Genomic DNA, 24,710 nt, shown 5'->3' on the forward strand with positions numbered 1-24,710 from the left:
TGCTCGTATCTAGCATTCATATCCAATATAGCTCTCACACCCCATACAGCACTTAGCATGTGGGGTTTGTCTAGATCAGTGGTTCTCAATCAGGGGTACACATACCCCTGAGGGTACACAGAGGTCTTCCATGGGGTACATCAACTCATCTAGATATTTGCCCAGTTTTACAACAGACAACATAAAAAACACTAGTGAAGTCAGTACAGACTAAAATTTCATACGGAGTTTATACTGCTCTATATACTATACACTGAAATGTAAGTATAATATTAATATTCCAATTTAGTTATTTTATAATGATATGGTAAAAATGAGAAAGTGAGCATTTTTTTCAGTAATAGTGTGGTTGTGACACTTTTGTATTTTTATGTCTGATTTTGTAAGTTTTTGAGTTGAAACTTGGGGGTACACAAGACAAATCAGATTCCTGAAAGGGGTAGAGTAGCCTGGAAAGTTTGAGAGCCACTGCTCTAGACTAGGAAAAGAGGTCCCAGTGAACCTGTTAGTAAAACAGGGTGGGGTCAGCTAATGTAAACAATGCTCCATGTTCGGGGGTGGGGGGAAGGGGCACTGAGAAAAAAAAACTAAATCAAGGTCTTCCCAATTCAGTGACACTGCCAGCTTCAGCCTCCAATCAAGACTGTTTGACATTTGACCCAAACCAGGCACAGAAATGTATGTAAGATTTTATTCTTTCTCACCTCAGTGAAAGAAAGGTTTTGTGTTAAAAATAAACCCAACTAATGACTGCATTGTTCCAGTGATGGAGAAGCAAGAAGTGAAACCGACTGGAGTCTAGTGGTTAGGGCGTGGGGGTCTAGACACTGGGGATCTAGCTGTGAGTGCTGGAGCACTGCCCAGGTCTCCTGCTGCCATCTGCATGGGGCTATATTGCCCTGGAAGTCCACCTTGCTGCCCAAAAAGAAAAGGAGTACTTGTGGCACCTTAGAGACTAACAAATTTGCTGCCCAAAGTGAGTCTGGGTTGTTCAATCTGTGATTGGCAGGTCCTGCTGACCAATGGGTGTGAATGAGGCAATAATTCATCTTTGAGTTCACTAGCAGCTCCAAAGCATAAAAAAAGAAAAACAAAATTTTGATTTGGGCTGAACCAAAATGGAAAATTTTGAAAAAGTCACCAAAAAATGTGGTTTGTGACAAATGAAATGTTTGGTTCAGCCCAGAACGAAATGTGTCAACTCATTTCTGGGCACTTTTAAAATAGCAAAGGAAACGAAGGGCTCAATTCACTAATAAGCACCTCCCTGGTGAGCGCCCTGCCCATCAGCAATGCCCTCTCTTTGGCCCAAAGACTAGTCAAGTCATTTATACAAAGTGGAAGAGCTGCACCAAGAGAGACTGCGAATCACCCACCTTGACTGTTTTATAGCCCAGTTTGGCCCATCACCTAAGCTGGAGGTGATCCAAGTGCAAGTCCTTGGTCGCAGGCTTAATTAAGTAATTAATTAATTAGCCATAGTGGAGCAGCTTAGAGTCATATCCTAGATCCATAGGGTTGAAGGGACAGCAAGGGTCACTTAGTTTAACTCCCAAGAAGCAGGATTTGTTGTGTCTAAACCAGCGGTTCTCAAACTCTGGGCTAATCACATCAGCCACACTATCAGAGGCTCATTCACCTGCACATCTACCAATATGATATATGCCATCATGTGCCAGCAATGCCCCTCTGCCATGTACATTGGCCAAACTGGACAGTCTCTACATAAAAGAATAAATGGACACAAATCAGACGTCAAGAATTATAACATTCAAAAACCACTCGGACAACACTTCAATCTCTTTGGTCACTCGATTACAGACCTAAAAGTGGCAATTCTTCAAAAAAAACTTCAAAAACAGACTCCAACGAGAGACTGCTGAATTGGAATTAATTTGCAAACTGGATACAATTAACTTAGGCTTGAATAAAGACTGGGAGTGGATGGGTCATTACACAAAGTAAAACTATTTCCCCATGTTTATTCCCACCCTCCCCCACCCCCCCCGCGGCGCCGTTCCTCAGATGTTCTTGTCAACTGCTGGAAATGGCCCACCTTGATGATCACTACAAAAGGGTTTTTCCCCTGCCTCGCTCTCCTGCTGGTAATAGCTCACCTTACCTAATCACTCTCCTTACAGTGTGTATGGTAACACACATTGTTTCATGTTCTCTGTGTATATAAATCTCCTCACTGTATTTTCCACTGAATGCATCTGATGAAGTGAGCTGTAGCTCATGAAAGCTTATGCTCAAATAAATTTGTTAGTTTCTAAGGTGCCATAAGTCCTCCTTTTCTTTTTGTGGATACAGATTAACATGGCTGCTACTCTGAAACTTTTCACATTTCCACTCTTCCATCTGCACTGCTACCGGCATTTCGCTGCCTTCAGATCTGGCAACTGGGATTAAAATTCAAAGTGATCTGGAGAAACTGGAGGAATGGTCTGAAGATACAGTAGGGGAGGTCTCGGTTGGATATTAGGAAAAACTTTTTCACTAGAAGGGTGGTGAAGCACTGGAATGCGTTACATAGGGAGGGGGTGGAATCTCCTTCCTTTGAGGTTTTTAAGATCAGGCTTGACAAAGCCCTGGCTGGGATGATTTAGCTGGGGATTGGTCCTGCTTTGAGCAGGGAGTTGGACTAGATGACCTCCCAAGGTCCCTTCCAACCCTGATATTCTATGATTCTATGATTCTATAATAGGATGAAATTCAATAAGGACAAATGCAAAGTACTCCAGTGAGGAAGGAACAATCAGTTGCACACATATAAACTGGGAAATGACTGCCTAGGAAGGAGAACTGCAGAAAGGGATCTGGGGGTCATGGTGGATCACAAGCGGCCCTGAGTGCAAAAAAAGCAAACATCATTCTGGGATGTATTTGCAGGAGTGTTGTAAACAAGACACGAGAAGTAATTCTTCCACTCTACTCCACATTGATATGCCCACAACTGGAGTATTGTGTCCAGTTCTGGATGCCACATTTCAGGAAAGATGTGGACAAATCAGAGAAAGTCCATAGAAGAGCAACAAAAATGATGAAAGGTCTAAAAACATGACCTATGAGGGAAGATTGAAAAAACTTGGTTTGTTTACTCTGTAGAAGAGAAGACTGAGAGGGGACATGATTTGTGGTTTTCAAATACAGAAAAGGAAGTATATAATACCGTATGGCAACTAACCAAACCAGCATATGGAGAGTGGAAGCCCTGCAGTGCCAGGAGTCAGTTTTGCTCCTGCTCAAGACTCAACTTCAGCCTGACCAGCCTTTTTAGACCATGACGTCTTTGAGGCAAGGGCTGACTGTGCAGCACCTGGCATGGGGCGGCCCTGATCCCACTGGATCCCTAGGCATGACTGTAATACACACAATCGTTTTGAAGCTGGTGTCTGGGCTCTCTGGAAATCCTGCCTGTAATCTGGGGTGCTGGAGTGGGCACCCAGGATAACCAGTGACTTCAGCACCATTGGTGGGTGCCCAGCAGCATCTCTGCAAAAATAGGTTTGGGGCCAGATTTTCCCAAGAACTCAGCTCCCATTGAAAAGAAGGGAGAATTCTCCGCCCCACTCATTGGGAACACTAAGAGCTGATGAGCAGTGAAAACCCGGTGCTTCATTTCAGTGGGACCTGAGCCCTTTGGGGGAAATCTGCCCATGTCTGATCCCACAAAGTGCCCAATGCCTTTGACCCCTGCCAGTGGCTGAACTCAGCGGATTTGTACCAATGGAACCATTCTGCAGCTGCATCTTCCTGCTTTCATGCAGGCAGCAGCAGCTGCAGGGCCATTTAGGTGACAAAGCTATTTAATTAGTTTCATTTCTTCCCTGTGCAGTTATGTACCCAGCTGAGGCACATTTAAATTCTGTAGTCTCCTTGTGGCTTCAGGTTTGTATCTTGAAATCTGAAGCACCTGCAATTGCCAACGCACTGTGTTCTGTCCCATACAGCAGGGGTTATGGAATGCAGGGTTCCTGGATTCCTTTCCTCACTCTCTGCTGACACACGCTAAGTCCAAGCCCTCTGTGCCTCAGCTTACCCATCTGCAAAACAGATCTAATACAGTCCCTGTCTCCCAGCAGAGGGGGTTGTTAGAAGTGCAAAGTAATTATGGGACATTTATCACACTCTGATTCCATTACTCCAAGCTCCTTTGAGAGTTGCAGATAAAGATGGTTAAAAGCCAGAAATGCGGCATGTGCCCAGGGAGTGTGTGGAAAGCAGCCTGCCCCTTATTGGCCAGAGTTGCTCCCCAGATACGATTCAACCTTTCTGTGGGCAGAGGTCAACATAAATCTTCTCCATCTCCTATGATCCCACCTCACCTCATTGGGGAGGCACATAGCTCCTGTGCTCGCTACCTGCATTGAGACAGAAACACAGTTGCTGACTACAATGATTGAAACCTGCCTATGATGCCTCCCGCACAACCACAACAGGTTGCACAAGGTCTTTAGTAAACAGGATGAACTACGAAGCAGCCAGCTTAGCTATCTAGTCCCCAGCTGCACCTAGGCTGACAGCCCTTCTGACCAGAGACAGATATCTTGACAGATAAAGAGGAACTGATCACAGAACTAAAACTTAATAGTACAGTAGAACCTCAGAGTTACAAATTCCAAGAGTTATGAACTGACCAATCAACCACACCCCTCCTTTGGAATCGGAAGTACACAATCAGGCAGCAGCAGAGACAAAAATAAAAAAGCAAATACAGTACAGTAACATGTTAAATGTAAACTTCTCAAAAAAGGGAAAGCAGCATTTTTCTTCTGCATAGTAAAGTTTCAAAGCTGTAGTAAATCAATGTTCAGTTGTAGACTTTTGAAAAAACAACCATAATGTTTTGTTCACAGTTTCACCCAACCTCCACTCCCAAGGTGTTCATAACTCTGAGGTTCTACTGTAATTTAGGTGCAAGGATGGCATTAGCGCTCTTGTCCACATCATTGGGAGCTTAACTTCAGTTGATTAGCTACCATGACCCCCAAATCATTTTCAGAGTCACTGCTTCCCAGGACAGAGCTCCCCACAGTGTAAGTATCACAGGTATTGACTTTTGGTTTTGTCGGTGGGTGCTCCACTCTGCCCGCTCCCCACCGTGCAAGTGGCAGGTGGTGCTTCAGGGTAGAGCACGGGAAGAACAGGGGGCAGGAACATAGTCCAGGAGCCAGGGCCCACAAAAGATTAATCCAGCCCTGTGGGTGCTGAGCACCCCCTATTTTTTTTCAGTGGGTGCTTGAGCCCTGGAGCACCCATGCAATCGGGACTTATGGTAAGTATGATTTGCATTCTTTGTTCCTGGATGTATACGTATACATTCACCAATATTAAAACACATACTGTTTGCTTGCGCCCAGCTTACCCAGCGATCCAGATCACTCTGTATCCTCTTCATTATTTATGCTTTGAGCAGGGGGTTGGACTAGATGACCTTCTGGGGTCCCTTCCAACCCTGATATTCTATGATTCTATGATTCTATGATTTACCACTCCCCAATTTTTGTGTCATCTGCAAACTTTATCAGTGATTATCATAATGTCATTTAAAAATATTAAATAGTGTAGGGCCAAGATCTAATTCCTGTGGGACCCCACTTGAAACACATCCGTTCTATGTTTCCCTGTTTGCAATTACATTTTGAGACCTATCAGTTAGCCAGTTTTTAATGTGTGCCAAGTTAATTTTATATAGTTCTAGTTTTTTGATCAAAACATCATGTGGTACCAAGTCAAATGCATTACATCAACACTATTAACTTTATCATTCAAACTTGTAATCTCATTTTAAAAAAAGACATCAAGTTAGTTTACTGGGATATGTTTTCCATAAACCCATGTTGACTAGCATTAATTATATTACTCAGCTTTAATACCTTATAAATCAGGTCCCATATCAACTGTTCCATTATTTTGCCTAGGATTGATGCCAGACTGACAGGCCTATAATTACCCAGGTCATCCCATTTACCCTTTTAAAATATTGGCACAACATTAGCTTTCTTCCAGTCTCCTGGAAATTCCCTACTGTTTCAAACTTATTGAAAATCAACATTAATGGTTGAGAGATCTTCTCATCCACCTCTTTTAAAACTCATGGATGCAAGTTACCAGGACCTACTGATTTTAAAATGTCTAACTTTAGTAGCTGCTGTTTAACATCCTCCTGAGATACTAGTGCAATGAAAAGAGTGGTGTCATATGATATGATTACATCATTTCCCACCCCCAATACACCACAGATATTGTCAGGATTCTTGTTGTTCCTAATACATGTAAAAAAAACAAAACACCTCCTTTTCATTGTCCTTAATTCTGCTGGCCATAGATTTCTCCTTGTGTCCCTTTGATTCCCTTATCAGTTTTCTACAGTTACTGGCTTCTGATTTATATTCATTACTATCAACTATCCCCTTTCTTCCATTTGTTATATCTTGCTTTTTACAGCTGTCTTCACTTCTTCGCTAAACCAGGTTGCTCTATTAACCAATATGGAACAGGACTGGAACAGGACTGCAGTGATGACCCATGCCCTGAATGCTGCCCAAGTTATAAGTGTGCTAATGCCTTTTCCCAGCTTGTGTCAGCCTCAGACAGACCCTCTGATTCAGCTTCCTCTGGGAAGGAGAGCCTGAGTCAGGGAGAAGGGGGTGAGGAAGCAACCACCACATGGGACATTCCTGGAGAAGGAGAGGTTGCAGGAAATTCCTCTCACTCCCCTCTGCCCAGACATCTATGGAATGATCATGGCAGGCTTGCTCCCTCTGGGACAGAATGGGGCTGCTGGAATCAGCCCAAGGACGCTCCTGAGAACTGGCCTGCAGTTGCTTCTTGCTTAGAACAGCTGTGCTGAGAGGTTTGCAGTAGCCACTTCCTGTGGCAGCAGCTTTCAGAGTTTTCTCATGGAGGGAGCTGACCTCAGAGCAGAGAGCTCAGAGTCCATCTGCTGCTAGCATGGGCAGGAGCAGGGACAGTGTGGGGGATAGCCAGAACCCTCATTGAGCAACACAAGGCCCTATCTAGACTGAGTAACAAGCTTCATTTGAAGACGTTAGCTTGTTGTGGTTAACCTCAGTACAGCTGGCCACATGCAGTTAATACATTTTAAGTCCAATGAACATGTATTTAATACTATCTCTGTCAGCTCAAAAGTTAACAACATAAGAATGGCTGCACTGGCTCAGACCAATAGCCAGGTATCCTACCTTCTGACAGTGGCCAATGCCAGATGCTTCAGAGGGAATGAACAGAACAGGACAATTATCAAGTGATCCATCACATGTTGTTCAATCCCAGCTTCTAGACCTGTCCTCCAGGAACTTCTCTCATTCTTTTTTGAACCCTGTTATACTTTTGGTCTTCACAGCATCCCCTGGCAATGAGTTCCACAGGTTGACTGTGCTTGGTGTGAAGAAGGACTTCCTTATGTTAGTTTTAAACCTGCTGCCTATTAATTTCACTGGCTGACCTCTGATTCGTGTGGTATTTGAAGGGGTAAATAACACTCTTATTTGCTTTCTCCACACCATATATGATTTTATAGACCTCTGTCATGTCCCCCCTCAGTCGTCTCTTTTCCAAGCTGAAAAGTCCCAGCCTTTTTAATCTCCCCTCATACGGGAAGCTGTTCTACCCCCTTCATCATTTTTGTTGCCCTTCTCTATACTTTTTCCACTTCTAATATAGCTTTTTGAGATGGGATAACCAGGACTGCATGCACTATTTGAGGTGTGGGCGTACCATGGATTTATATAGTGACAATATGATATTTTCTCTTCTATTATCTAGCCTTTTCTTAATGGTTGCTAACATTCTGTTCGCTTTTTTGACTGCCGCTGCACATTGAGCAGATGTTTTCAGACAACTATCCATGATGTTCTTGAGTGATAACAGCTACTTTAGACCCCATCATTTTTATGTATAGTTGGGATTATGTTTTCCAATGTTCATTACTTTACATTTATCAACACTGAATTTCATCTGCCATTTTGTTGCCCAGTCACCCAGTTTTGTGAGATCCCTTTGTAACTCTTCAGTCTGCTTTGGACTCAACTCTCTTGAGTAATTTGGTAATCATCTGCAAACTTTGCCACCTCATTGTTTACCCCCTTTTCCAGATCATTCATGAATATGTTGAACAGCACTGGTCCCACTACAGATCCTCAGGGGACCTCACTATTTACCTCTCTCCACAGTGAAAACTGCCCATTTATTCCTACCCTTTGTTTCCTATCTTTCAACCAGTAACTGATCCATGAGAGAACCTTCCCTCTTATCCCATGACAGTTTACTTTACTTAAGAGCCTTTGGTGAGGGACCTTGTGAAAGGCTTTCTGAAAGTCTAAGTTCACTTCATCCACTGGATCACCCTTGTTTGTAGACACCCTCAAATAATTTTAGGCATGATTTCCCTTTACAAAAGCTGTGTTGACTCTTCCCCAATATATCGTGTTCCTTTATGTGTCTGATAATTCTGTTCTTTACTATAGTCTCAACCAATTTGCCTGGTACTGAAGTTAGATTTACTGGTCTGTAATTGCCAGGATCACCTCTGGAGCCTTTTTTTAAAAATTAGCATTACATTACCTACCATCCAGTCATCTGCTACAGAGGCTGATTTAAGCAATAGGTTTCATATCACAGTTAGTGGTTCTGCAATTTCATATTTGAATTCCTTGAGAACTCTTGGGTGAATACCAGCTGGTCCTGGGACCATATTACTGTTTAATTTATCAATTTGTTTCAAAACCTCCTCTATTGACACCTCAGTCTGGGACAGCACCTCAGATTTGTCACCTAAAAAGAATGGCTCAGGTGTGGGAATCTCCCTCTCGTCCTTTGCAGTGAAGACCAATACAATGAATTTGTTGTTTAAAGGCATCTTATTTAAACCATGCAAGTTAACACATTTTCTACCATCCCTCATCCCACAGCATAACCTGGACTGGGAGAAAAGAGACCTCGAGAAGTCATCTTGTCCAGCCTCCCATGCCGAGGCAGGATCAAGTGTACCTAGACCCTCCCCAACAGGGGTTTGTCTAACCCTCCAATGACAGGGATTTTACAATCTCCCTTGGAAGCCCATCCCAGAGCTTGACTATCCTTATGGTTAGAAAGGGTTTTCTAATATCTAACCTAAATCTCCCTTGCTGAAAACCAAGCCAACTCCTTCTTGCCCTATCCTCAATGGACACGGAGAACAATTTATCACCATCTTCTTTATAACAGCCCTTATCATAGCTGAAGACTGCTACAATGTCCCACCTTGGCCTTCTCTTCTCTAGACTCAACAAGCCTGATTCTTTCAACCCCTCCTCAGAGGTCAGGTTTTCTAAACCATTGATCATTTGTGTTGCTCTTCTCTGGACTCTCTACAATTTGTCCACGTCTTTCTTAAAGTCTGGTGCTCAAAACTGGGCACAGTACTCCAGATGAGGCCTCACCGCAACAATCAACAAGGATTTTTTTTTCCTTCTGGTATCACTGTGGCTGTGTTGGGGCTTTCGCAGGCACAGCTATGACAGTGGGGTGGGGGTAGGGGGATTTGTCATGGTTGTAACTCACAGAGCTACTGGCAAAGCTTTTAAGTGTGGACCAGGCCTAAGTCCCCGTGACTTTCAATGAGCCTTTGGCTTTGAAGTGCCCAAGTCCCTTTTGAGAATGGGACTTAGGCCTGCTCAGCACTTTACTGGTCTAACTCTGGTGGTTGGGGAGGGATTCTTTTACTGTGTTAGACTGGTAAAACCCCAGGCTAACAGGAATAGCTGGACCAATATGATGCCCCTTTACACTGATATAATTGCACCTACACTGGGGAGAGAGGGTTGGGCGTTGTGCCATTTTAATTATACCAGGATAGTTAAAGCACTACAATTTGTGTGTAGACAACTTCTAGGCACTTAGGAGCCTACATGTAATTGAAAGTCAGTCCTGTAATTATACCAGGATAGTTAAAGCACTACAACTTGTGTGTAGACAACTTCTAGGCACTTAGGAGCGTACATGTAATGAAAGTCAGCCTGTAAATTACTTTTGACAATGCTACAGAAGGACTACATCTGGGGCCAGGCAGATGGTGCCATATGCAGAGAGGGGTTCTGCTGAATGACACACAACTTGTTATGGGGGGCAGTGGTGAGTACACTGACCTGGGGCTCAGAAGATGTGGGTTCTAGTCCTAGCTCTGCTATGCAACTGCTGGGAGAGTTGTTTCCTCTCTCTGTGCCTCAGTTTCCCTATGGTTAAAATAGGGCTGATGTGCTTGACCTTTCCTGGGCTCCTGAGATAGCAGGTGTATTACAGGCAAAAGAGGCGGTTCCTTTCCTATTGAAGCCCGGGTGAAGCAGCAAACGTGCTCTGCTTTGGGGGATATTTAAAACTTAATAAGGAGATTATAAAAAAATAAAGAGAGTTTTCCAGAACCAGAGCTCCTCTGGTCTGGTGCTCCCAGGCACTGCTCCACCTCATTAGCACTAATAAGAATTGTCAGATGAGCACAATAAACTTGCAATGCTATTTAGTTAACTGCAGTTCAAACCTGACTGGCAGCTAATAGCATCACTCAGCAAAACCACACTGCAGCACCAAAGCCTCTGGAAAGAGAGGACTACCCTGCCAACTGGAAGCAGAGATCCCTCCCATCCCTGTGCTCTGAATGCTCAGGGCACAACCCAATGTCATTACATGACACACTGGTCCATGCATGTCACATGGCCTGTTTGGAGCCTGCTCCAGAGCACAGGATTCTGGTACAGCCGCAAAACACAAGACTTGCACCTTTCATTGAAGCGGTAGCAGCGTCTGGATTTTGCTCTGTAGGTTCCTGGTTCAGTCCCACTCAGGACCACATTAATTGTGAGAATAATTAACCACTGGAACAATTTATTGAGGTCAGTGACAGACTCTCCATCCTGGGAGTTTTTAAAGGAGATTGGATACTTTTCTAAAAGATCTACTTCGGTTCAAACAGGAGTTAATTCTGTAAAGTCCCAGGGCCTATGTAGGGGACAATTTCCTGATGCAAGTGCTGGAGGAACCAACTAGAGGCAAAGCTCTTCTTGACCTGCTGCTCACAAACCGGGAAGAATTAGTAGGGGAAGCAAAAGTGGATGGGAACCTGGGAGGCAGTGACCATGAGATGGTCGAGTTCAGGATCCTGATAGAGGGAAGAAAGGAGAGCAGCAGAATACAGACCCTAGACTTCAGAAATGCAGACTTTTACAACCTGAGGGAACTGATGGGCAGGATCCCCTGGGAGAATAACATGAGGGGGAAAGGAGTCCAGGAGAGCTGGCTGTCTTTTAAAGAATACTTATTGAGGTTACAGGGACAAACCATCCCGATGTGTAGAAAGAATAGTAAATATGGCAGGCGACCAATTTGGCTTACAGTGAAATCCTTGCTGATCTCAAACACAAAAAAGAAGTTTACAAGAAGTGGAAGATTGGACAAATGACCAGGGAAGAGTATAAAAATATTGCTCGGGCATGCAGGAGTGAAATCAGGAAGGCCAAATCACACCTGGAGTTACAGCTAGCAAGAGATGTTAAGAGTAACAAGAAGGGTTTCTTCAGGTATGTTAGCAACAAGAAGAAAGTCAAGGAGATTGTGGGCCCCTTACTGAATGAGGGAGGCAACTTAGTGACAGAGGATGTGGAAAAAGCTAATGTACTCAATGCTTTTTTTGCCTCTGTCTTCACGAACAAGGTGAGTTCCCAGACTGCTGCACTGGGCAGCACAGCATGGGGAGGAGGTGACCAGCTCTCTGTGAAGAAAGAAGTGGTTTGGGACTATTTAGAAAAGCTGGAGGAGCACAAGTCCATGGGGCTGGATGCGCTGCATCCAAGAGTGCTAAAGGAGTTGGCGGATGTGATTTCAGAGCCATTGGCCATTATCTTTGAAAACCCATGGCGATGGGGGGAGGTGCTGGATGACTGGAAAAAGGCTAGTGGAGTGCCCATCTTTAAAAAAGGGAAGAAGGAGGATCCTGGAAACTACAGGCCAGTCAGCCTCACCTCAGTCACTGGAAAAATAATAAAAAGAAAAGGAGTACTTGTGGCACCTTAGAGACTAACAAATTTATTACAGCATAAGCTTTCGTGAGCTACAGCTCACTTCATCGGATGCATTTTCCACCAAATGCATCCGATGAAGTGAGCTGTAGCTCACGAAAGCTTATGCTCTAATAAATTTGTTAGTCTCTAAGGTGCCACAAGTACTCCTTTTCTTTTTGCGAATACAGACTAACACGGCTGCTACTCTGAAACTTGGAAAAATCATGGAGCAGGTCCTCAAGGAAACAATTCTGAAGCACTTAGAGGAGAGGAAAGTGATCAGGAACAGTCAGCATGGATTTACCAAGGGCAAGTCATGCCTGACTAATCTAATTGCCTTCTATGATGAGATAACTGGCTCTGTGGATACGAGGAAAGCGGTGGACGTGATATATCTTGACTTTAGCAAAGTTTTTGACACTGTCTCCCACGGTATTCTTGCCAACAAGTTAAAGAAGTATGGGCTGAATGAATGGACTATAAGGTGGATAGAAAGCTGGCTAGATTGTCGAGCTGAAAGGGTAGTGATCAATGGCTCCATGTCTAGTTGGCAGCCAGTATCAAGCAGAGTGCCGCAAGGGTCAGTCCTCTGGCCAGTTTTGTTCAATATCTTCGTTAATGATGTGGAGGATGGTGTGGATTGCACCCTCAGCAAGTTTGCAGATGACACTAAACTGGGATGAGAGGTAGATACGTTGGAGGGTAGGGATAGGATACAGAGGGCCCTAGACAAATTAGAGGATTGTGCCAAAAGAAATCTGATGAGGTTCAACAAGGACAAGTGCAGAGTCCTGCACTTAGGACAGAAGAATCCCATGCACCACTAGAGACTAGGAACTGAATGGCTTGGCAGCAGTTCTGCAGAAAAGGACCTAGGGGTTACAGTGGATGAGAAGCTGGATATGAGTCAACAGTGTGCCCTTGTTGCCAAGAAGGCCAATGGCATTTTGGGATGTATAAGTAGGGGCATTGCCAGCAGATTGAGGGACGTGATCGATCCCCTCTGTTCAACGTTGGTGAGGCCTCATCTGGAGTACTGTGTCCAGTTTTGGGCCCCACACTACAAGAAGAATGTGGAAAAATTGGAAAACGTCCAGCGGAGGGCAACAAAAATGATTAGGCGACTGGAACACATGACTTATGAGGAGAGGCTGAGGGAACTGGGATTGTTTAGTCTGCCGAAGAGAAGAATGAGGCGGGATTTGATAGCTACTTTCAACCCCCTGAAAAGGGGTTCCAAAGAGGATGGATCTAGACTGTTCTCAGTGGTAGCAGATGACAGATCAAGGAGTAATGGTCTCAAGTTGCAGTGGGGGAGGTTTAGGTTAGAAATTAGGAAAAACTTTTTTTTATGATTCTATTCTATATTGGAGGTCAGAATAGACCGGGGCGAGCAAACTTTTTGGCTTGAGGAGTACATCAGGTTTCCAAAATTGTATGGAGGGCCAGTCAGGGGAGGCTGTGTCTCCCCAAACAGGCAAGCATGGTCTGGCCCCCACCTCCTATCCGACACCCCCCCCCCCCCGCTTCTCACCCCCTGACGGCTACCCCAGAACTCCTGCCCCATCCACTACCCCCTGATCCCTGTCCCCTGACTGCCCCCGGAACTCCTGCCCCTTATTGCCCCCACCGCCCCACCAACCCCCCTCTCCTTCCTGATTGCCCCCCCGGGACCCTTGCCCTATCCAACCACCCCTTCTCCCTGTCCCCTGACTGCCCCTGGAACCCCTGCCCCTGACTGCCCCCCACCGCCCTATCCAAACCCCTCTCTCCTTCTTGACTGCCCCCCCCAGGACCTCTGCCCCATCCAACCTGCCTGTTCCCCGCCCTCTGACTGCCCCAACCTCTATCCACATATCCAACCCCTGACCACCGCTCCCAAACACCCCTGCCCTCTATCCAACCCCTCCTGCCCCCTTACCGCGCTGCCTGGAGCACCAGTGTCTGGCAGTGCTACAGCCGTGCTGCCCAGAGCACCGGGTCAGACCGCAGCTTTGCAACTGCATTGCCTGGCCGCCCAGAGCGTTGCGCTGGCTGCATGGCATGCTGACGCTGCAGGGGAGGGGCCGAGGACTAGCCTCCCCGTCCGGAAGCTTAGGGGCTGGGCAGGAGGGTCCGCGGGCCATAGTTTGCCCACCTCTGGACTAGATGATCAAGGTGATCCCTTCTGCCACCAGAATCTAAGAGGATGGCAATCACTGCAATGCCCTTTGGAGACTACCCTCTTTCACTCATGTTGGCACCTAGGGTGAGCTCCACAAAGGGACTTAGGTGCCTACGTCCAAACATTTAGACACACTAAGATCCTCAAACCCCTTCTTGGCTGTCTCCTAATCCTGGAGGCATCTCAACTCCCTTGGTGCCTGAGTTTCCATGGGTGGGCCTATGCAAAACTGCCTAAGTCCTGGCACTGCCGAGTTGCCTGGGACCCTGGCTGCCACCTAAGCCCCAGTAGGGTCCTTGAACTAGGTGTTCTCCTGCCAGTCTCTCCTGCAGGGCCTGGTCTGGTACGCATGCTCTTAGCATACCTAACCTGCACAGAAGACAGCCAGAGGTGAATCAGGAATTTTTAAGGCAAGGGTGTGCCCTAGTAGTTGAACAGCAGAGCCTGGTGGGTAGGGCAGGCCCTTGGGATGTAGGAGACCTCTTTCAAGCCCCTGCTCCAGCGAGTATTACATTTTTCATACAAAGGAGAACAGCTTCAGCAGGAGAGGGGCGAGCACCCCACTCCAGAACAGCCCGCTAGCCTGGGGGCTGAGGCACTCCGCTGTTCCAAAGGAGGCAGAGCAGGTGAACACAGCTTTCCCACACCCCAGGAGAGTGCCCGAACCCCTGGGCTGTCAGCTTCGGCAGGGGATGTCCTCACCCACACACTGGCCTAAGCACCCAGCTCCAGGCAAGAGTCCATGGCTGTGAATCCTGAGCAGAGCTAGGCACCTAAACCCCTGTGATGGGACCCCTTTTGCCCTGAGCCCAGAATTGGTTGAATTTGAAAGTGATGCCCCTGGGGAGCGGGGGACCATCTTTCATTCCCTTCACAGAGGAGGTGGCTCCATGTCTTGCCCCCTCCATCCTAGATTTCCTTGTTCATGGTGTATTACTGCCACAGGGCAGGATGAGGCAGCCCAATTCAGTCTCCACTGGAGCAAAACGATAGTTGTGTCACAGGAGGGGAAAGGTCTGTCACAGCAAGCTTGAGCCCCCCTTCCTGCCCCCCATCCTCTACACTCACACAGGGAAAGCAACCCCCCTCCCATCTGTCCTGGTATGCAAACAACTAGAGCAGTGTCCCTTGTTCCAAAGCGGCTCTTTACAGAGCCTCTTCTACCATAAAATCCATTCCAATTACACAGCACTGGAAACTATTGATGGGCCAGCAGGGTGATATCGACGAGACAGTGGGAATCCAGAATCAGCTCTTTGTCAAGGTTGCCTTTTGTTTTGCAATGCGCAGGCTTCTCTGTAATAAAACCCATGAGCTGTAGCCACCATTGCGCACACAGGGACCCCATAGGGCCAGACCCAGAGGACTCTGCCCCACCTTGCGCTGACAGTCACTTCTCCTAGCTGAGGTGATCCTCCCTGGGCCCAGGCACGAGGGGCTGGACCCACAAAGGGACTGAGATGTTGCAGCGCCTACATCTGGTGCTCTGCTGCCTAGTGGAATCCTCAGCCCCAGTGAGGCCCCCCGGCCCCCCTGTGCCATGCACAGACAGTTAGGGATGTCCACAGTGCACAACTGCCACTGCTGGGGCAGAGAGGCTCAGAACTCGAGTCAGGTGACTCAGGCCTGTGCTATGGGGCTACAAATAGCAGTGTCAATGTGCCCACTTGGGCTGGAGCCCGTGGTCAGAGTCGTGATTGCCACCAACAGAGACGCCAGAGGGCAGGAGCAGAAGCAGGCAAAACAGGGGCTGCCACACAGGGGTGGGAGAGATTGGGGCTTCTCCAGCAGATCCCTGCACCCAGAACTGTGCTGGGGAGTCCCCCCTGCCAGGGGCTGGAAGACACTGGTGGTGCCTCCCCCACACCATGAGGTTCTGGGGAAGAACTGCAGAGCAGCCATCCAGACGCTCCAGCTGGTAGGACAAGGAGTGGACAAAGCTGGGGCCTTGGGACATTCAGTCAAAACTGCAGACCATGCTCTGGCTTGCTCTGCCCTGGGCTGATCCTGGTTTGCTCCAACCCTCCCCCTCCTCAGTCTCTACACCTGAGCTTCGTTCCACACCTGCCCCTCTTAACCTCCTCCCACCCTCTCCCCTTCACTTTTCTGTCCAGTTAGCTGATCCCCTCCTAACTGAACCCACCCCAAAAATAAACCATGGCGTGAACATGCTGTTTGCTGCCATCACCCATCACTCTGCTGGTGTATTCTACCCCTTCCCCCACGCTGCATCTGCCTTGTCTATTAGACAATGTGCTTTCATTGTTGCCTTGTACTCGCCATCTGTCTGTGTCCAGGGCTGTCTCTTGTCTTATGCTTAGCTTGTCAGCTCCCTGGGGCAGGGACAATCTCTTAGTTCTGGGTTTGTGCAGCGCCTGGAACACTGGGGTCCTGAACCATGACTGGGGCTTCTGGGAGCTACTGCTATACACATAATAAACACAGCACGTGGGGCGGGGGGGGGGAGCAGAATACATGGGGGACAGTGAGTGTGCGTGTGTGTAGAAGACAGCTCCAGCAGAGAGTGGGTTGGAGTTTGTCAACACAACCGGGAACCAAGTCTGGGAAGTGAACGAGAGCAGCAGAGGAGCGAATCCTGTAGAGCAGCCAACAGCTCCTTCCGTACCACCACAACCCTGGCCCAGCTGGGCTGAGGCTCTAGGCAAAGGGGGTTGTCAGGCTGGCTACCCAGATCCAGGGATATGGGCAAACCCTCCTTCTCGTGGAGAGGCAGCTTACACCAGCCAGAAGGAGCTTTTGTCAATATCACTGCATCTATACGGCATAAAAATGCCATGAAAAATTCACCCCGGCTGACATGAGTACGCTGGCAAAAGCTTCTAGTCTAGCCCTGGCCTTTGGGAGCCCATTGGGACTCGCAGGGTGTGGCTGTGCCCAGCTGCCTCCCATTCTGTTCTATAGGGTAAAAAACCTCTGTGGCACCGAGTCTCAGAGCCCGGGTCTCCAGACTGAGGCTCGCAGGGCTTGCATTATGGCACTAAAAATAGCCATGTGGACATTTTGACTCAGGTCAAGCCTGGGCAGGAATGTCTACATGGCTATTTCTAGCACTGCAGCACAAGCCCCACAAGGTCCAGGCTGCAGTCCTGGACTCTGAGACTCACTGCCATGAGGTTTTTGCCATGTAGACATACCCTCCCCTACACTACAATCCTGCTTATTCCCATAGACACCCACCTACATCCAGGCAGCTGGTGCAGAAGGAAGATGGACAGACAGGCAGACGGGAGCAGCAGGCAGAGCTGTGGAACATGCCATGGTGCCAGCTGTACCCACTCCCAGCCAGCTGGCGAGTACAGGCAGAGAACAAGGGAGGAAACCATAGAGAGGTCTATGCAATTGCAACACCCCTGGAGATCGACCCAAGCCCAGACTGGGCCAGCACACACCCTGGCATCCGGCTACACTGTTCAAGGGATTACTTGTCCAGCAGAGCTCACACAGCCATCTCCTACTGCAGTCTCTGTCACCAACCCCCAAGGTGGAAAACACCCCAAGACCAGCTTGAAAATCGTGAGATTTTAAAAAATAATAAACAGGCTCTTTTTCATTGCCTTGTGGGGACTGAGCCTTTCAGGGGCATGTTTTCAAACTTTTCTTAGCACTCAGGAGGGCTGGATATGTATTGTTATTTTTTTAATTGAAAGCCAAGAGTCTCTTCTCATGCCATGACTCTGGGAGCTGGTGCTTTATAGGATCATAGAATCATAGAATATTAGGGTTAGAAGAGACCTCAGGAGGTCATCTAGTCCAACCCCCTGCTCAAAGCAGGACCAACACCAACTAAATCATCCCAGCCAGGGCTTTGTCAAACCTGACCTTAAAAACCTCTAAGGATGGAGATTCCACCACCTCCCTAGGGAACCATTCCAGTGCTTCACCACCCTCCTAGTGAAAGAGTGTTTCCTAATATCCAGCCTAGACCTCCCCCACTGCAATTTGAGACTATTACTTCTTGTTCTGTCATCTGCCACCACTGAGAACAGCCAAGATCCATCCTCTCTGGAACCCCCCTTCAGGTAGTTGAAGGCTGCTATCAAATGGGGTCATGCCCTCAGCAGATGGGGTCATGGCCATCCCCAGTGTGTGGAGGATGCCACTTAGCTCTGCACAGCATGATTGTATGTATGGTGCATGCAAGGACACGATGCAGGGAGGGTGCCATTTTGCTCTACAAAATGGCATTCTCCGTACAGTGGGATCTCACAGGCACCATAAGTACAAGTTCACGCTGTGCGGCAGATGCTGTTTTGCTCTTCAAAATGGTCTGCTCCATGCTGTCTAGGTCCCAGAAGGAAATAATTCACTAAAATGGGATTGTGCAGGCAAAACGTTTGGGAACTCCTGTTATAGACTGTGATCAAGTCACCCCCTAACCTTCTCTTATGAATCCTTGGATCACATTACCCCTTTTGGCCACACTGAGAGATCATGTTCGGCTGATTATCCACCACAACCCCCAAATCTTTTTCAGAGTCACCAGGATAGAGTCCCCCTCCTGTAAATATGGTCTGCATTTGACACAAGCGACCACAGCCTATAGTTGCCAATTTTAGTTGGATGTATTCCTGGAGGTTTCATCACATGACATACTCTTTAATTGAAGAGCAATCTTTAATTCCTGAAGACTCCAGGCCCTGGAGGGTTGGTAACTCTTATGCAACCCCTCTGATAGCAAGTGTTATCTCCCTCTCTAGTGGTTGGTCCACTAAAGAGTAACCGACTACTACTGCAGCCATTTAACGGAGTTATCCTTCAGCTCAAGTGGCCGCAGTCTGTGGTGCATGGTGAACTGCCCAGGTTCAAACGCCGCTAGAACTGGTAAAAATGTGTTCAACAATTTTTTCCCTCTTTTTCCACCTCCATCCCGGATAAGTGCCTCAGTCCCAAGCTATGAGCTATTCTGGGGTCTCTGCTTTCTGGGAAAGGAGCTCAGCATCATGATTTACACCACACATGTATTCTCCCCATGTCCTGCCTTCACTGGCTAGTCCTGCTCCATCCAGCCTCGGCATGGAGCTTTCTGGAGAAGGAGGAATGGATCTCTCCTGCTGAGCCTAGCGCAGTCTGCAAAGCAATGTGCAATAAAACCCAATCATCTGGAAACTAAATAAATAATGACCGCTCTTTGCGTTGAGCTGCAGGAAGGTTTAACGACCTTGGCTTAGCGACAGACAACGTGTCTGGGGGTTCACGAACAGGGTGTCAATAACCCAAACAGGCGCCATTCACAACATGTCACGTGGCTGATAAAAATCATTCAATTAGCAGGAGAGCTGGCATCACGATTAAGGTGAAGATTTGGAAGCCAGTCAGTGGTAGATGGGAAACTTGTTGGTCAGGGCAGAAGAAAGGGAGTCAGGACTCCTGGGTTCTGGCCCTGGGAGGGAGTGTGGTTATAGTGATTGTAGCAGGGCTCTGGGAGTCAAGAAATCTGGGTGCTGTGCTCATCTGTGGAAGGGGAGTGGGGTCTAGCGCTTCGCTCAGGAGGGCGGGAGTCTATTCTCAGCTCTCCTGTGGAGTTGCTGCGTAGCAGTGATGGGAGGCCAGCGGCGGCTGTCCTCTCAGCAGCAATCAGAGATGGGTAAAAGTTCTGTTGCTGCCCTGCGCCTCAGTTTCCCCATCTGTAAACAGGGATCACACTCTTGCCTCATCCAGCCAGGCTCCAGGGAGGGATGCTGGGAATGGGCAAAGCACTGGTGTGGACGCTGGGAGGGACAGTTTCAGCACAGCCACAGGCAAGGCGGCACAGCATCATGTGGTGGGCAGTCTGGGCAAGGCCAGAGCCCCGTGCAGGCAGGAATTGCAGGTAGTGAGAACACAGGCTGTGGCTTGGGAAATGAGAGCAGGAAGGGGAGGGCTTGAGAGACAAGGAGTGAGTGATTGTGCAGACACATTCCCTCTATGGAGACAGAGGCGGTTCCAGACAGCAGGACTGCAGAGGAGCTGGCTCTTGCACCCCGGGGGAGGGGCGGCCAGCACTGCTGGAAGACCAGAGGGTGTGGGCATCACAGCAGGGAGCATTCTGCCCCGGGAGTCCGAGACGCTACTCAGCATACGGGGGACATCTCTGCAGTGTCTCTTCCCAGCTCCAAGGCAGGATGGCGAGGAGGCTGGCACTCGCTGCAGGGGTATCAGGTACCATGGAGCTTTATGCCATGGCAGGCACACACTGGGCATGTGCCCTCTGTGTCATCGTGGGGAGCTGCCTTCTGGCTTTTATGGGAGAGAGCCCGTGGACATGGTGCAGCACAGGGGAGGAGGGCGGGGTCAGACTGCCCACCCTGGGGCAGAGAGAAGAGCGCCAGGCATCAGTGCTGATCCTCCCTCACAGCAGAGCAGAGCTAGGCTTTGGCTGGGATGGAGTGAAAGGAGAATCCGTATTGAAGGCAGCGTATAGGAACACGCTGATATTGCTTTATATAGTCCCCAAGCCCTCGAGTAGCGCTCTCCATTTTGTAAAGTTCAGCAGCCACCAAAAACCAGGCAGAGCAGCCATGTATGCCCCTGGAATCTAGCATACCCCAGGGCTTGGGACTCAGCCTGAATGGAAACACTTCCACAGGACTAGCAGCTGTCAGCACATCCAGCTCTGTCCTGAACCAAACCCTCCACAAAGTCACGGTGAGAGCGCCAAAGTGTTTTTGGTTGTTGGGTTTTTTTTGGGGTGTGGGGAGGAGAGGACTGGGAGGAGTGGAGGTGGATTCTGACAATGCCAACTCAGCCGGTTTTGAGATTTTCACAATGAAACATTTCAATTGCTCCAAAATGAATTCTCATTCTGAATATTTGTAAGTTTGGTATTAATTAGCTCTTCTACATCGGCTCTCAGATCCTGTAAAATCAAAACTGGAACATTTCCGGCAACATGCAACAACACTTTGGGGGAACTTTCTTTCAGGGAGAATTTTGAAATTTTCTGATTTTGCTGCTGATCAGAACCAAAACAAATCCCCAAATCCCCCATGAAATGGGATTCCTGTTCTGTGCATGGCTCTGCCTAGCACCAGCCCAGACCATGTGCTTCCTTCCCGTTGTTCTGTTGTGCAATGAGCAATGCACACAGTTCGGAGGCTGCTGTACCCAGAAGGTATGTCTTCATTGCACACAAAGCCGGAGGGTGTGGGACCCCAGCGTGCACACTCGGTGTGTCCAAGCCCACGCTTCAGCATCCATGCTGCAGTGTAAACCTGAGTTTCCAATCGCTGGACCCAAGTCTCACAGCCATGCTAAGGCGTCCACACTGCACTGACTCAGGTCTGCGGCTTGAGCTGAGTCCATGCTGCACAATGACAGGGCTTGGATCTTAGTCTCAGCAGAACTTGGGCTCTGACCCAGCCTAACCAGGTTCCCAGGATCCGAGTGCTGCTGCTTGCTGACCCAAGTCAGACTGATTTGTGCAAGTGAATGGAATTGGGGCTTGGGCTCAAACCTGAGTCAGAGTTCAGGCTTAGTGGGCAGTATAAACATAGCCAGATAGACCTGATGGGTCTCTCTGGCTCTTTATCTTGAGTCTGTGCCGGACAGTATCATTCATCACATGGGGTCTCCCTAAACCCTGGCCTGAGCTCTGCAGCTGCGGAAGGGGCTGGCGAGTCTGGACTCAGGATGGAACTGGATCAGACCAAAATAACACCCTCCCTTGCGCCCTTTCTGTGCTTCTGCATCTCTGCCCAAACCAGCCCAGGCAGAGGCATGAGAATCATTTTTCTTCAAACCAAAACGGGAAGTTGTCTCAACTTATTTAACCTCCAGGAAGTTGAAGTTCAGTTTAAGTATGGGGGGGTGGGGGGCATGGAAGGGGGCTAGGACTGGGATAGCAGGGGGGTGAGGGTGAGGACTGAGGGCCCCAGTAGAGTTGCCAGTGGGAAGCCCAGGGCTGGGATAACAGGGGGGCTCTGGGTCGGGAATGAGTGGCACCAGCAGAGCAACATGAAGGAAGCATACATAATTTCTGCAGGCATTTCACCGGTCTCAAACCAGTGGCTAGAGCCCCATGAAACTATTTTTATTTTTTAATATTTTTTCATTTTATTTTTCAGGAATTTTTCATTTATTTTGTTTTATCCATTAAAATGTTTTATTTCTATTACATTTACATTAATAAAATACCTCAAATGAGCATGTATAAATAAAAACAGTATCAAGCCCAGTCTAGCTGTACCATCGAGAGAAACTGGGATTTAGACTCTTTTTATTTATATACGGTCACGTGAAGTAGCCATCCCAAAATACCCAGACAGCTCCTTTGGGTTCCCCAGTTGAAATTTACCTAATACTGCAACCCCCAAATAACTACACACCCCACAGGATACCACAGGTCTTCCCAAGCACGACTGCTTCCTTCTCTGGCTCCTCAGCCCAGCCCCATATTCCCAGGGACCCTCCCTGGATGCCCGCATCTCCCTTTATATATTCCCCCTCTCCCATTGAACCTGACTCCCCAAACTCCCCATTAGCCCCAGAAACTCCACCCTACCCCCTTACACATTTACCCTCCCCCATGAGCCCCAGCCCCCCCACCTGTTAGTACCAGGGTCCCCTCCTCTATCCTCCTAATATATTCTCTATCCCTATTGGTCCTGCCCCGGGCTGTAGGAGGACCCGGGAACGGGGGATGTGTCCTGTCCCCAGGGGTGGAAAACCCCAGACGTGGGTCCTGCCCCCATGAGGTGAAAGGAGCCAGGAGTGGGGGTTGGGTCCTGCCCCCAGGAGTTGGGAGACCCTTGGGGGCAGGGGAAGTAGATCCTGCCTCTGGGAGGCTGGAGGGTTGGGGAGGTGGATCAGGTGCTGCCCCAAGGGCGGGAGGCCCTGGGGGTGGGAGTCCCAGAGTAAGCCTGCACTGCACTCATCCCACAGTGGCAGCTCTTGTCCCACCAGGCTGGCTGGCTGGGCTTGGCTCCCTGCTCCAGGCTTGCAACCTGGCCCCTGGCGCAGGGGGTCACAGCACGGCTCAGGCTTGGCCCAGCCACATCCTCTCATGATGATGGAGGGAGCAGCCGGGCCAAACTTGAGTGAGTGGTGCTGCGACCCCATGCAGCTGCACCAGGTTGCAATGCTACTCATTCAGATTTGGCCCAGCCACCCCCTTGTCAGGAGGGCCAGGCCAAACCTGAGTGGCCGTGCAAACCTGGGCACCAGGGGCCAGGTCACCACGCCTGAGGTGGGGAGTCAAGTGCGAAAGACACGGGGCTCTATCAGTGGCTCCCCAGTTTTCCAATCACTAGATTCGCTCCCTCCTTTGAAAGCTCAAATCTTGGCCCCCTCTCTCCCTGCACTAACAAGACCAGGGCAGCCTGTTAACTGCTTCCCAGGGCACCAGCCACTTCTGCACCTGGGATTCTCATCAAGCCACTGCACAGAGCTGAGAGCAGCCAAACCCCGTCACACTCGGCACCAACATTCCCAGAGTCCTTCTCATTACTCCACTTGTGCAGCCAATTAAACCAAATCTCTAGTTCCCCCCGCAGTGGCTGCACTGAGTGAGTTTAGTGCAACTCGTCTCTTCGCCAGCTGAACAAGTCAAGCCTGCAACACTTGGGAAGCTAACTGCCCCGCACCAGCCTAGGTACTCCAGCAAAGGGGTGGGAAGCCCCCTAACACTGGGTCTGGAGCACAAGTTGAGCCGGGAGGGGTTGAAATTTAGCGCATGGGCCAACATTTTCAGAGGGCCTGAGCGTGTTTCCTAAAGTAGGGGCCTGTTTTCTTCCCCAGAGATGCTGAGGTGTTTGGGGAGACACAACTGTGGATTGAGAAGGCTAATTTTTTCTCTTTCCCTGTTCTCTATAATGCAAGGCCCATTTCACACAAACGCTGGCTGCTCTACAAAAGCGCTGCAGTAGCTCTGGAGTTCAAGATGATGTGGGAAGTATGGGGGGTGGGAAGGTAATGGGGGTCTGGAAATGGGTGAGCTGGGGGAACTTTTAAAAAACAGCTTTTGATTTTTTTAAACCCATTTAACATTCAGCTCTTGGCTGCTCTGTCGTGGGCTACTGTGACTCACTGGAGAGCTAATAGCTTTATAATCACAATAGCAAAGAAAATGAGATCTGATTAACTGAGAGGGGAAGAGATTTTTATTCAGGCTGTTTACATTCTTATTTCCCCCCCTTTTATTGGTTACTTTGTTTTAATGAATAGTTATTAACTCAGACATCCAACACCCACTCAGGAGAAAATCTGTAAAGTTCATAAAGAGAATTTAAGGCCAAAAGGGACCGTTACAATAAACATTAATAATACCGAGCCCTTATATAGCACTCCTCAGCTGAGCATCAGAAGGCATTTGTCCAAACTATCATTCTCCTCATTTTATGTGGGGAAACCGAGGCACAGATTCTAATCACCTAGTCTGACCCTCCACATGACACATGTCAGAGATTTTCATCCAAGGATTCATGCATGGAGATCTCATGAACCTTAGAGGCTTCCAGTCTTGACCTAAGGCTCCAAGTACTAGAATATTTACC

At 48.4% G+C, this 24,710-nt stretch overlaps 1 protein-coding gene across 4 annotated transcripts in view; it reads right to left on the reverse strand.

Annotated features, from left to right (window-relative positions):
- Positions 1-24,710, reverse strand: part of PDE1B (phosphodiesterase 1B) — a 147,803-nt gene that overhangs the window by 74,085 nt on the left and 49,008 nt on the right. The window lies entirely within an intron of this gene.

Source organism: Dermochelys coriacea, chromosome 20, assembly GCF_009764565.3.
Source record: "Dermochelys coriacea isolate rDerCor1 chromosome 20, rDerCor1.pri.v4, whole genome shotgun sequence".
Taxonomy (NCBI): domain Eukaryota; kingdom Metazoa; phylum Chordata; order Testudines; family Dermochelyidae; genus Dermochelys; species Dermochelys coriacea.